Here is a 15,691-nt window from a genome sequence, read left to right as displayed (position 1 = left end):
TCTTCAGGGCGCCTGGCTGGCTGTCAGTAGAGCATGCGACTCTTGATCTCAGGGTCATGAGTTCAATTCCCACACTGGGCGTAGAGCTTACTTAAAAATAAATAAATAAATAAAACAAGGTTTCATCAGAAATTGTCACACCATTGTCTCAGTCAAAACCACCAGCGTTTGTCTTGTTATTGACATTTATGGAAACACCCAATTCCAAGCAGACAAGGAGACCTCTGAACTTTCTAAATGTGGACTCCGAGCTTTCTGGTCTGAATGGAAGCAGTTTGGCAAAATTACCAACCATGACCACAGAGCAAATGGAGTCTCCCAGCTAAGACCTAAAAGGTAAGTGGAAATGAGGCAGACAAAGGCGGATATAGAGGTAGAAGAGCATCCAAGGACAGAGAACAATATATGCAGAGAGGTGAATAATGACAGCACAAGTCAAAGCCAAGAAGAGTTCAGAGGGGATCTGGGTAGTGAAAGATAAGCCTGGACAGATAAGGGAACAGTGAGCAGCTTGGAAGCCCTGGGTAGTAAGTACCTGACATTATCATCCATGCAGTGGGGAACAGCTGAAAGGTCTTTCACTCATCCATTCAACAAACATAGATTGAGAGCTTTTTACGTGCAAGGTTCCATTCCAAGCACTAAGGATATAGCAGTGAATAAGACAGCTAAAGTCCCAGACCTCACAGACCTGACATTCCAGAGAGGAAAAGATAGACCATAAATAGGTAAACATATGATTGAACAAAGTGATTTCAGGCAATGATATCTCTTTGTGAAGAAAATGCAGGTTATGAACACCAACAAGGTTGAATGTCTACCTAGGTTGGAATGGTTAGAAAAGGTCTCTTTGAGAAGGTGAGCACATATGAGCTCAGACCTGAAGGATACCAAGAAACTCGGTGTGCAAAGATGTGGGGACAGAAGTTTAGAGTGAATAGTTAAGTACAAACCCCCTAAGGTGGGAGCAAACATGGCCTGTTCAAGCAACGAAAAGAATGACAGTATGCCTGTAGTGTGTGTAGTAAGCAAAGAAGGGAAAAATGGGATATGCTGAGGTTGAGCAGAGCAGAATAACATAGTCCCCTATAGAGCAAAATAAGAGAAGTTATACAAATTTTTCATAGATTATATTCTAACAACATTTGAAAACTATTAGAGGTTTTCAGCTAGGGTGGGAGGTTCGATTTATATGTTATTATATTATATTTTATATTTTATAATATATTATATTTTAAAAAGATAATTCTGTATAATTATAAAGATGCAGGAATGAAATAAATTAGGGCCCATTTCAGTATCCCAGACCAGGACTGGATTAAGATTGTAGTAGTGGAAATAAATAAAAATGGCACGTATTTAAAATCTCTTTTGGAGGCAGAGCTCATGTGATTGGTTTATGGATCATATGTGGAGTAGGGAAAAGGGGAAAGTAACAGTGATTCCTATGTTTGTGCTTGAGCAACTGAATAAATGTTTGCTATGAGTCAAGATAAGGAGGTTGAGAAAGAGAATAAGAATCGCAAGCTTTGTTTTGTCAAATTTATCATGAAAGGCCTTTTAGATATGCAAGGGAAGATTTTCGAGAAGGTGCTTGCAAATGATCAGAGCTCAGTAGAAAGGAAAGGGCCAAAGAAAATAACTTGAGAGTCACTGGTTCATGCATGGTATTTAAAGCTGTGGGAGTAGATGAGATACTCAGAGTAGTGAAGATAAAGAGGTGATGAAGGCTTTAGAGTTCTGGGTGCATTTAGACAGTTATCAGAGCAATATGAACTGACAAAGGTGGTTGAGACTGAGCAGGCAATGAGACGGGAGAAAAACCAGGAAGGTACAACATCATAGAAGGCAAGAGGAGAGAGGGTTTTGACAAGCCAGTCATCAACTCCTGGGCAGTTGTATAATATAATATAAGGACAGAGAAGTACCATTGGATTGGGAAATATGAAGTGATGAGTCCATTGAGTGAAATGGTGAGACAGAAGCTCAACTGGAATAGATTAAGGAAATGATGAAAATAAGAACATATAAACTGTAAGTAGAGACGATAGAGACTTTTTTTGTATGAGGGAACAAAGACGTGGAGTTTTAACATATCTTCTTTGTCCATGGGAAATGTAAATGTTTTGGGATAAGGAACAGTATATTTTATACATCTATACTCCCCAGCATTTAGCTATGCTCATTATTCTCAATTCTTACTGGCTGAATGACAGGATGGGTGGATGGAAGGATACTTGGGATTTGCCACAAAAGAGACACTGGTAACAAAATAAATCAACATTGTAGGCAGGAGGCTTTAAGAGTTTTATTCTAACTTCCATGTCAGTAAGACATGAAAGTAAGAAACTAGAAGAAATTGGATACATTGTTTGCTTAGAATTTTAAAATGTGATCAGTATTGACATGTTTTTAGTGGAAAATCTGGTATTTCATTAATTGTGGCTAATATCTTGCAAAGTTGCTTCCTGTTCAGGATAGAAAGCTTGAAGCCCCATTTAGAAAGGTCCAAGGTTCACTGGGGTCCTTAGGATTAACCTTTTCCAAAATTCTATCAGTAACAAGAAAATTGCTAATATACTTGACTGGTCTAGATGATGGAAAAATAATTCTCAAACAAGATTTGTTTTAAGAAGACACTTTCCATAGCAATTGAACAATAGTCCTCAGTGACTAACGTGGTAAGACAAAGAATGTAAGCTGTTTCCCCCAACCTCATGCCTTGCCGTACCTTAGCTCTCCACCCTTTGTTCCTGAAACTGTGAATAGCCCCTGGAGAATTGCTGTATACTTGGCAAACTTACAATGGGCAGATTTATAAGCCATGATAACTGAGTAATAGGAAATACCCTGAACTGAAAATGAGAGTTTTTCATTTGCAAATGGGTTCCCTTTCTCAGAGAAATTACTGGGGAAAATGTCACACAAGCAAAATTAATCTTTGGAGTCCCTCTTTGTGTGTGTGTGTCTTCTCCTTCCATAGCCACCAGAGAGGTATCATTGTCCCGGGATCTCACCTCTACACACACACACACACACACACACACACACACACACACACACACACACATGAGTTAATAAAATAATTTACATGAAAGTACTAGTGTCCTGATGTAATTATATTTTCAAAGGAATCCCAAGAAAAGAACACTGATGCAACAGCAGTCTCTCTCTACTACATTTCAAATGCTTTGGACAAAGGGTTAGGAAGTATGCATGAACAGGGGTTCCTGGGTCCCCTCCAATCATATGATGTATGCAGGCATCTCCATGCACGAGATTTTAGATCAAAACTTGCTTGATAACCCTTCATCTATTATTTGATTACCTTCTCTGAAAAAATACCAGGGAAAACCACACACAGTTGACTTTTGGGGGATCATGGCCCTCCATTGACAATATTTACTTGACAAACATTTATTGAGCATGCTCTAAGTGCATCTTACTATGGACTGGAACTTAGTAAATGTTTAGCACATATCATTTCATTTAATCCTCACAAAAAAACCTATGAGGTTCGTTTTATAATCCTCATTTTACAGATGAAGAAACTGGTGCTCAGATCCAGTTAACTAGCTGGTTCAAAGTCACATGGTTACTAAGGTACAGAATTAAGAGTCAAAGCATGGTTTCAACATGAAGCTTTTTATATCTCTCTGAGCTGCTTCTCTAGGTGAGTGAGATCTGAGGTATTCCAGCAAAGAGAAGTATGACAAAGCTAATGGAAGACAAATTCTCAAGAAAAGGGAAATGTCCAAAGTAAATAGTTTTTCTATTTACCAGAATCTACTAGCTTAAAAATATAATGGAAATAATTCCATAAGCTTTAACAATTAAAAAAATAGAAGATATATAGAAATAAATTCAATAAATTTGTAGGACTTGTGAAGAAATTAAAAAACATAAATAGGGCCTTAAGAAAAAAAATCGGGTAAGTTAGGAGATGTGCCACAATACTGGATTAGAATATTTAATATTCTAAATGTTCCAATTCTCACCAAATGAATCTATACATTTAATATACTGTCAACCAATATACCAAAGGAATTGTTTACAAATTGTCAGAATGGTTGTAAAATTTACCTGGGAAAAATAAACATATATAAATAGTGAATAACATCTCACCCCACCCTACAAAAGAATAGATTTGGAAAGGAAAGTCTCGCCTGCCAGATATAAAATTACATTATAAATCAGTTACACTGATTAAAACAGCTTGATACTATTGGCAAAATAGGCCAAAATAATAAAGCAGAATAGAAAATCCAGAATAAAATCCATTTATACATAAGGAATTAAAATATGATAAAGAAGACATTTCAAATCATCAATAAAAGGACAGCCCTAGGTATTGTTAAGATAACTAACTAATCATTGGGTGGGAAGTGGAAGGGTAAAATTAGATTCCTACCTCACATCCTACACTAAGATAAATTCCAGATGGATTGGTTTAATTTAAAAAAAAATGGAAACCACAATATACCTGAAAAAATATTATTAGTCATACAATCTTTGATGGGACATTTTTTAACATCATGACAGTTGCCATAAATGAGAAATTTTTTTGTTTTGTTTTGTGTTTTAGAGAGTGTACACACATGCGCACTCAAATATTGGGGTGGGGACAGAGAGAGACAGAAAGAGAGGGAGAGAGGGAGAAAGGGAGAGAGAGAATCTTAAGTGGGCTCCATGCTGAGTGTGGAGCCCCCCGGGGGGGACTCCATCTCACAACCCTGAAATCATAAGTTGGTCGCTTAACCAACTGAGCCACCCAGGGACCCTATAAAATGAGAAGTTTTTAAAATATTGATTTTTAAAAAATTAATTTATAGCAAGAATTTCCACAGACAAAATTAAAAGGCAAGAAACAAATAGAAAAAAAATTCCAGCATTTATGACCTATATATACTTGTAAAATATATATATATTTGTAAATATGTATGTACATAAATATAGTTGGAAAACAATGAATAGTCTTAATAGAAAAATAAGCTACAGAAAAAGCAATTTACAACAAAAAATTCAAATTATCCATATACATATGTGAAAAGGTCTGCCTCATTCTCAAGCAAAGAAATAAACACTGAAATAAAGAAATATTCTTTTTTTCCCCATAAATAGGCAAAATATGTAAGAATACTGAGCTGTATTTCTGGAAAAAAATAAAATATTTCACACACAATTGTTGGGCAGGTAATTGGTACAGATTTTCTGGATGGTAATTTGTCAATATAGATCAGAAATCTTAAAAAAATATTCATACACTTTGACCTAATAATTCAGTCAGCATAATTAGGAGAGTGCACAAAGGTTTATACACAATAAAATCTGTTGCGGAATTGTTTTTAATGCTGACGATAAAATGCTTTAAAAGTATGGATTGAGACTGTAAATTGTGGCACCATCTTTCAATTTATATTATAAAACCTTTTTTTAAAATTTCCAACCACTCTTCAAAATATAGCCTGCCCTAACAACATTCTGTAAGAACGCCCTAGCACCATGAGGAGTGTAGCAATAGAGAGCTGGTGTTTTGCAACACTTTGCTAAAACCTGAAATGGTAAAAGAAAATTTCTTAAGACTTTAGGATTTGGCTCAACCATTTTCAAGAACGCTACCTTCAGCTTTCCTTAACAAATCGTCCTCACACCAATACCTTCCCCAGGATGGCTTCCCTTTCTTTTTCAATTTGGCTGTTTCTACACCTCAAGACCTACATCTCTGAACCCTGCCTAACCCCCCAGACTCTAGCCTTTTCTCTGAATTCCTAGAAAATGTTTTCTCTTACTCACCATCTAGATGAAAAGGTTTTTAGTGCTTACTACCTACCCATTACAGAGTCAGGAACTATGTGTCTCACACTCTTACAAATCAGACAGGGCTTAGATAGAGTTTGGCAAAGGTCGTTTATGGGTTCATCAATGTACAGAAATATTCAGAGCCACCAGCGACCATATATTATTTCTATCCTCATCAACAATCAAAATTGAGGAAACAGCAATTTTCTAATATAGGAAAGCACAAAGCATTGAAATATGGTGTAGAAAAATCTCCCCAGCTGAAGCCAACCTCCTTTTTTCATCTTGATCGAGTTGGCAAAATGCAAAAAGATATGAGGGGCTCGTGAGTGGATATGAGTAGAAAGGTTTCTTGTGAGTGGCTGTATCTTGACCAGATCACCTTCTTAGCACAACTGGAAGCACCATACATGTATATTTACACTAATCTTTTACCTCAGGCAACACACACAGTGCAAGGATTCTACTAAGTGTTACCATCAGGGTCTGTTGGCAGTTCACAGTTCACATAAGGACTTACCATTGTTATCTTACAGATGAGTCACTGGACTCTGTGTCATTGATTTCTCTTGGCCAAATCCCAAAGCCGTGTAAATCTCACTCTGCCTACTCTGCATCTCCACCCCTGCAGCCGATCGTGATTGCTGAAAAGCCACAAAACCTTGGTCACTGGTCTTCCTTGAAATTCATAATTATGAACTTCAAGTGGTCCCTACCCTGTCACCTACTAATCATACCATATTCCCCAAGTTCCATTCATTTGCCTATTGTCTGGATGACTGCTCACACCATTCCCTCTCTCCTCAGACTTCCAGGGTCTTCTTCCCTACCCTCAGTCTTAACTGATGACATTGTTTGTTATTTCACTGAAAAAAAATAGAAACCATCGGATGAAGATTTCTACAAAGTCCCACTGCTTCATCTTCCCCTGTACCATATACTTTGCATTTCCTTTTGTTTCCATGGATGTACTGAGTGTCTGTGCTTCTCAGGCCAACCCTTCCACATGGCCTTGCCCACCAGAACCATTACTCCAACAGTTTTCTTTCTTTCCTTCTCTTCCACCAAGTCCTCCATCTCAGAGGAATCAGTCTATCATCATTCAAATATCCTATGTTTTATTCCTCCCCCCACTGCCCCCGCCAGCTTAAGAAACCATTCTCTAAATCCCACTTCTCCTTCTGGCTGTCACTTTATATCCCCACTCCTCAAACTAGTTGTATGTGATTTCTATCCCTCATCACTCTTCTCTTGATTTCTTTTGAACATACTCCATTTATGTTTTCATTTCAATCACTCCACCAAAACTACTCTTATTAACATCATCATTGACCTCCACGTTGCTAAATCCAGTGGCATTCATCTTACTTGGACAATTGACAGCATTTGACACTGTCAATCTCGCCTTCCATTCATCTGTCCATTTCCAGGACATCACACTGTCCCGTCTTCCCTCTTACCTCTCTAACATACGTTTCCAGGTTTGGGCTTTTTTGCAGGTTTGGAGGTAGTATTACATTTTGCTGCCTTGAGTGATGACAGGCAATGATCCCTTAAGACATTAAGTGGTGAGTTCCTTTATTAGGATAAAGGTGATTTTCTTCCCATCACAGGGCATTTGTTTATTTCCAATGTGATTCTTCTATGTCATCCTTCATATTCTTGGCTCTTTCCTTTACATCAGTTGATCTACCATGAAGGAAACTGGACAAACATTTGCATTGGTATAAACAAATATAGTTAGACTTTTGGTTTGAGTCTTTTTTTTAAATTTATTTATTTGAGAGAGAGAGAGAGAGAAGGAGCACCAGGGCAGAGGGAGAAGCAGGCTCCCCACTGAGCCGGGAGACTAACTCATCAACCCTGGGATCATGACCTGAGCTGAAGGCAGACACTTAACCGATTGAACCACTAGGCATCCTTTTGGCTTGAGTCTTAACTGACCTCATCAAAAGACAACTATGAGGGACTGAGGAGCCCCCTGGGAGTAGGTTTATTAGAATTAGCAAATATAGATACAGGACATATGGTTAAATTTGAATGTCAGATAAACAATAAATTCTTTCTTAGTATACATATGTCCAGTAAAATATTTGTATTTTATCTGATAATTCTACCTGGGACAGGACTAATCTATTTTCAAGAAAGAGCTTGATTTTGTAGCAAATCCTTAGGTGATGGGATGAAGCAAATCCTTGATTTTGTAGCAAATCCTTAGGTGATCCTTTGTTTTCTAATTATGATGTTTTCCTCCCTGTTTTGTATCTGCCCAGATCTGTAATGAACTCATGAGAGAGTTCAGAGGAGGTGGAGATGAATGCCTTGCTTAAAGGAAAGAATAAAACTTTAAGTACATCTGAAAAAGCTTTTGCACTAATAGAATGTAATCTCCCCCCCAAAAAAGGGGACAGAAGGTTTTGTGTGCACTTCATATCAGAACATCTTGGAGCTGTGCCCTGTGGAAAATGTTGGTGCTTCATAAGAGATACCAGAATCAGTGGTGCCCACTGGAAGCACCGACAGTACCCACTAAGGAAAGCAGGGTCTTAAAGGAAGCAGTAGTGCCCAGTAAGAGATGGCAGTTCCTGAAAGGGGCCACGCTGCTTTATTTGATTCAGCATAAAATAACAATAAAGGGACATCATGAAGAATAGGCCAAATTTCCTTTGTTTCAAGTTTGGGAATATCTCCTGAGAACTGACAGTGAAAAGAGTGCTGGGACGGTTTACACCAGGCACAACTGACTAATCCGAGGGTCAAAGACCCAGAGGTGAACAAGTCCCCGAATCACTGCATCAGGTGCCTGTGTCTGTTGGCTTGAGGTGAAGGTTCATTGTTGACCACAGAATAGTTTCCCTATACTCCCCTGAAAATGCAAACAAGTCAAGAGAACCCCACATAAAACATAAGATAAAAAAAATTATTCAAACTTCCACTCATCAGCTTTTCATATATCTTAGCTTTTTGCTAACTTTAGAGCAAAATTTGACATTAGGATGGCTGTTTGAGGATTTTTATGTGCCATGGTTCAAAGTTTTGTGCTTTTCAAATTTGATTTCTTGCATGTTAATGTTAATGATGAAAGAAATAATATGTAATCTGGTGACTCTGAATATTTCCACAAATCAGTGAAACCATCCATCGATATTTACCAAACTCCTATTATGGGTAAAACACAGCTAATACAAGAATTTAAGACATGTAGCTCTCACTTTGAAGACATTAAAATTTCGTTGGGAGAGTAATAAGCATTATTATAACCAGGGGCCACCTATCCTGCTGTGTCCCAAATAGTCTTAGTTTACACCTGATGTTGTAGAAAATTTATTAAAGCTGTTTCATCCCACTCTCAAGTGCCCCAGTTTTGGTGATAAATTATGACCATGCTGATTGTAAAGCTTTTTATTTGGAGTTACACAGACATATTATAGAGAGGTTCAGGGAAAAGAGCCAACCCAGTGGATCAAAATGTTAGGATAGGCTCCACAGAGGGAGAGCTTAAGGTAGACCTCAAATGAGGGGTGAAATGTTAAAATCAAAGAGAAAAAAGGAAAACAGTGTGGAGATCCCTCAAAAAATTAAAAATAGAACTATCATACAATTTAGCAATTCCACTTCTGGGTATATATACGAAGGAAACAAAATCACTGTGTCAAAGAGATATCTGCACTCCCATATTCATTGCAGCATTATTTATAATAGCTAAGATTGGAAACAACTTAAGTGTCCATCAACAGATAAATGGAAGAAAATGTGCTGTATACACACACACACACACACACACACACACACACACACGTATACTATGCAGCCATAAAAAAGAAAGGAAATCCTACCATTGCAACATGATGGACCTTGAGGGCATTATGCTAAGTGAAATGTTAGACAGGAAAAGAAAGTACTGTATGATCTCACATGTGGAATAAGAAAAACTCATAGAAAAAGGGATCAGATATGTAGTTATCAGAAGCAGGGCATAGGGATTGAGAGAATTGGATGAAGAGGGTCAAAAAGTACAAACTTCCAGTTATAAGATAAATAAGTACTGGGGATGTAATAATGTACAACATGATAACTGTAGTTAATTCTGATATATGGTATATTTAAAAGTTGCTAAGAGAGTAAATCCTCAAAGTTCTCATCGCAAGAAAAACTATACCTTTTTTTCCATTTTTTTTGTATCTATATGAGATGAATGTTAACTAAACTTGTGACAATCATTTTGCAAAGTATGTGAGTCAAGTCTGTGCTACACACCTTAAACTTATGCAGTGCTGTATGTCAAGTATGTCTTATTAAAACTGAAATAAAAAAATTAACGAGGGAGAGAAAGGAAGTGCAGGTGGTTCATAATAGGGTGAGTAACTTTTGATAATGAAAGATTGCTTTGGGTGGAATAGTTATAACCACGTTGTAGAGACAGGATAGAAATGGTAGTTTTGGCTACATTAGAAGAGTCTTGAATGCAGACTAAGTGATGAGAACTTTATCCTTGAGATAATAGAGATACTAAAATTTTTTAGGTAAAAGAGTTAAAAACACTGGCCCTTTTCTCAGGCACTTAGACCTTTCTCTAGGAGTCTGTTGGAGCAGGCTGCACTTGGAATAATCAGTGGTACCGGTACAAGTCATTCTTAATATTTCTCCTGGGAAGTCTTCCATAGTGACCCCACTTTTATCCTTCTTTATGAAGACTTCATGTAGACATGGTCCTTATGGTCTGGAGGTAATGTAAATAAAGACAGAGACAGTTATGAGTGGAGTATTCAGAGATGGTACGAACCTCCTTGTGCATCTTATGCCATGGAGATAAATCAAGAATTAATTTCTTCCTCTGTTTTAGATAAAAAATGAGTACAAGTGTATGGTCTAATGTTTTCTTCCTGCATGACAGTTTGGTGTCTTATATCCCCACTTTGGAGACCATGGTCTTTGAGAATGGGAAACTATGAAAGATTTTAACAAAGGAAGAGATAAGATGAAATTGGTGTGCTATGAAAACTGTTACGTGTGGGTATGGGTTGGATGGATTAATATTGGTTGAACTTGCATTGGGTGAATTGGGGATTGTTGATTAGAGAGAGATAAACAAAGGAAACAATTAACTAAAAATGGCAGTGGCAGCACTAGAAATATTTGTTTTAGTAACAAATATGAGAAGAAAAAGGAAACAGGAATCAAGAGCAGTTTTAAGTAAGACGACTGTCACAGATTCATAGGAAACTTTAATATACAAATGACATTTAAAACTCATAACTCAGTGGGGATAAACAGAACAAATATCCAGATTTGATTGAAAAGGAAAGTATAAGAGCGATCCTAGTCATTTGATGAAGGGCATGCTCACAGTTAATGAGGGCACGAGTCAGGTCTAGGACTCCGGATTGTCTGACTCCACAGATTGATCATTACGTGTGGTAAGTGAAATCCAAGGTTTATGCTTAGAGGTCTGTTATAGGCTTAACAGATAGGAAGGGTAGCATTTTCCTTGAATCTTGGACGTAGCTTTTTAAAAGACTGAACTCACTCTTTAAAAAATTCATTCTCAGTCATACAATTTAAAATTAAAGTACAAAACTGTAAGATTATTTTAAAAGAATGCCATTTTTAAAAAAATGCCCGTGGAACATATAAATTAGATTGGTAAGATGAAGTTTCAAAGAAATTTAATTGATGGCAAATTTTAACAGGAAAAATATTGACCTTAGAAGCTTCGATCAGTCTCTGAGCCAGCTTCACATCTGATGGGTCATGTAGCTCCATGATTTGGAGCTCTGCTTCTAAGGGTACCATCCAGAGTCCAGCAGCATCAGCATCACCGGAGGCTTGTTAGAAATGGCGATTCTCCTCCTGCCCCAGCACCTAGAAATGTGCTTGGCAGAGAGTAAGTAAGATAGTAAGTTCACTTCCAACCCCACTCTTCTATCAATCTGATGAAAATCTACTTATATTTGAGTCTGAGGTTAAGTTACCTCACTGGCCCAAAGGAATTTCTCCCCTCTGCAAGCTCTGTCTCAACATTGACTGCTATTTTTGCATTCTCCTGTTGCATGTGAATTGTTTGCTTGCATATGTATGTAAGGGAACTAGTAATTTCCCCTAATAAAACAAAACCCCTGGCTTTAGGATTGGCACTGGGAGGGAAGTCTCTAACTAGAGAGAGAAGGGGAGTATCCCCTTAACATTTCCCTTATGAGATGTAAACTTTTGAGGGTGCTGGAATTTTAAACCAGATGGGACAATAGGCATAACCCGGGACTGTCTCAGGCATACTGGTATGTATGGTCATTCTAGGTATAAAGCTCAGCAGTGTCGTGCCATAAACCAAAACTGAGTAGGATGAAATGCTACGGTCACTGCAAGGTCTTTTGGGCTGGCCTTCAAGGCTTCTCATTGGCTTCTTATCTTAGTCACACAACCCTGTCCCTTGATTGGTTCCTTTCTGCCATGAGCCACCAGCAATTTCTCCTCTAGTCATTTGTTTAAAAGTTCAACTATTGTGCAAATTCCAGGCAACTCTTGACTCCCTGGTTGTCTGGTCTTTTTCCTTGGGTTCTGCCATTTTACCTTTCCCAGAACTCTTTCTGCTGCTCTAAATTTTAATTGATATAACTCCTTGTTTGTCTCACTATCATTCTTCATTTCTCTCTTCTCTTTCCTACCTTCCCTGACTTTGTTTGTATATTTGCTTGCTTGTTCTCATGCATCTCTTTTCTTCTGAGGCTCAGGTCCAAAACTATCAGTTACCTATTCTGTTTCCTGTTAGTTAATCTCATAAATTAAATTTGACAAAGTCCCTTGACTAGCAAAGGAAATGCATAAGTCACAGTAAAAGGTGTACACAAATGTCAAATATATTTGAGGATCTGTCTATTCATCACATCACTTCTATAAAGATCCAGGAGAAATAGGGTATAACTAGAAGTTATAGTTTAGTTTAGTTACTGCACAACACAACAGTAAACTTTTCTTACAAGTAGTATATTTCTTTAACAGAAATTTCTAAAGACACAAATTGTTACTGCACAACACAACAGTAAACTTTTCTTACAAGTAGTATATTTCTTTAACAGAAATTTCTAAAGACACAAATTGTTTTCTCAATATGAAGTAAGTACTTGGTGAATTCTTGTTGGAATGAGAACTTACTTGGGCTTTGGAGTAAGACAGAATTCTATGTGATTTGCAAGTGTTGGAGAAAATTCAACCTAAAGGGGCTGGCACCTGGGAGGGGCTTAATTCTTCCTATTACTAAAATATTTCCAGGACTCCTGGGTGGCTCAGTTGGTTAAGCATCTGCCTTCGGCTCAGGTCATGATCCCAAGGTCTTGGGATGGAGCCCCACATCAGGCTCCCTGCTCAGGGGGGAGCCTGCTTCTTCCTCTGCTCCTGCCCCACCTCCTGCTTATGCTCCGTTTCCTTCTCTCTCACAAAAATAAATAAATAAAATCTCTACGAAAGAAGGAAAAAAAAGATAAAATATTTCCAAGAGATAGAAACATTTGCGTGCATGTTTACATATCACCATTCCGGATGTCTCTTTAGATCAATCATGGGTAAAAATAATTCATAGTCAGGCTCTGATATTTGGTTTTGTCACTTATTTTTAAGCAATTGAGTAAAATGTCTATATGGTAATAATGGATGCTAGTAAACTAAAATTCATAGAGACATAAAAATCTCTAATGATTTTCACTCTAAGTTTATCTCTCTTTATGCTAAACGAACAGGACTATAGGAGACAGGGAAAAAGCGTTTCTGAAGTATTTTGTTGGGAGGTCACAGAATAAGCTTTTTTCCCACTGTGGAAAAATGAAGAACAGTCACAAAGTGAAGAGCATGGTGGCTTAATGTTTAAAACACAGGTTTGAACACAATTTCCTGTTAAAGGAACTAAAATTGAGAGCATTAGAAACATCTGTGCCATTCTTCCTAGAAAATGTTTTTCTGAGGTCGTTTCCTTAGAACAGGGAATCTGTTCTGGTTCTTATTGTAAAAATCCTGGAGAAACTTGAAAACAGCAATGGAAACAGGAAACAGAGTTCAATTTGTGGAAAGCGCTGAAAAGAAAAGCAAATCACTGAAAATGCAGCTCCCTCTGAAGATTCTTAGAACACAGAGGCCGGATAATAGAAAAGCTGGCATAGAGATGGGTTAATGAGAATGTGGTGTGCCACTGACCAACTGTGTTTTGAATTTGTAGGCTTTATTCTGTCTTTTCACACAAATTCTCCCCTAAAAAATGTCCCCCAAACAGTCTTTTTCATGTTATTTAAGACAAGTTTCAGAATCAAGTTCATAGAAATCCACCAGAAGTTATTTAGCCTAGACTAGCTGAGTGATACCTAGAAGAATTTTGAGTTCTAGGACATTGTAGACACCAATAAAGAATTTGAATGAGCCTAGACATTTCCTGCCTCTCATATTTCCATGAACAGAGGAAGGCTGATACTTTTTTATATATATGTATCTCTTTGACGAAGTAAATTTCTCAGAGTGGCTGAGTTTATTGTCAGTTCCTGAGGCATACTGACTTGTCCTTTGTAGCCTCAGATTGGGAGATGGTTGAATGAAGGATGTCTGTTACACCGGGAGCAGGAGTCGAACCTTGCTGGTCGGGGGGTGGCAGGGGAGTGCTTGTTGGAGATGACAGAGTGGGCTAAGGAAATTGCTAGAGCTACATGTGTCCTATATGGCTAGCTGGCTATGCTAAGAGGTTTCCAGAATTGTGTTGCTGCTGCTGGACAGCCCAAGAATCTCTGAGACTCCTGGCAGACAGTAGGAACAGGCTTCAGTGTCCCCTTGATCACCGACACTGCAGTGTCCAGTGTCCAGGGGGTGGTCACATGGGATTACTTGCCTCTATAGCTCTAACCCCCAGTTCAAACGTTTCCCTCGAGTTCACATGCTGTGTGATAAGATGATGAAGACCTTGTTCCACCTCACCTTGCACGTTGGCCCCCCGCAGAGAGGCTGTAAGCCACCATCTCTTCCAGTGTCCACTCTCTGCATTTGGTGGGTGTCACATCGGTCTCTCGATGCTCCTCAGTTTTTTGTTCCTTTCCCTATATCTCATCAGTTGGAAAGTTGTGGAACTTTGTAGGACTAAGCCACTGGGCTACTAAGAAGAGCTGAGGAGGCAAACGGAGCTGAAAACAGCCCTCTTCCGCTTGCCCCATCATGCTCCCTAACGTGGAGCTGAATCTGCCTGAAGGACAGAGCTTCTTGTCTTTGCACAAAGGCACTGCACAGTTCAGCAGCAGCATGGCTGAGGGCTTTGGGGTTCCTTGAGACTGACTACCTCTGATTCTACTGCAAAGCCCTGAGGTATGTATTCCCGAAGGCAAGCCTTCCCGTCTTTTTTCATTGCTTCAGTGGACACCATGGAAAAGGAGAGCGACAGCATTGTCTTCATCACCTTTTTGGAGATCATAAATTTATTGGCCACTTCTGCTCTGGGAGGGGTGAAATGCCCCACTGTCTTTAGTAATAGCTGGGTTACCAAGCTCTTTGTTATTATGATAATTTTTACATAGTTTCTTTCAAATGGGGTATTAATCCTTTTGAAAAAGCACAACTGTTGACAACCTCCTCTATAAATGATGGACCTACTTTTTTTTTTAATTTATTCATCCAACCCAGACAGAGAGAGAGCAGGAGTGGGGGTGGGAAGAGGTAGAAAGAGAGGGAGAGAGAGACCTAAGCACATTGCTCACCAAGTGTGGCGCCCCGGGCAAGGCCAAGGTGGAACCCACACAGTCCGATGCAGGGCTGACTCCACGACCCTGAGATCTTGACCACAGCGTAAACTAAGAGTCTGGTGCCCTACTGACTGCGCCACCCATGCGCCCTGATGATGGGCCTACGTTTAAAGGTTATCTGAGTTCGCTTT

Source organism: Eumetopias jubatus, unplaced genomic scaffold (genome assembly GCF_037043125.1).
Source record: "Eumetopias jubatus isolate StellerSeaLion01/CBP00866 unplaced genomic scaffold, mEumJub1_p1.0 scaffold_12, whole genome shotgun sequence".
Taxonomy (NCBI): domain Eukaryota; kingdom Metazoa; phylum Chordata; class Mammalia; order Carnivora; family Otariidae; genus Eumetopias; species Eumetopias jubatus.
Note: the sequence above shows the minus strand (reverse complement) of the source record.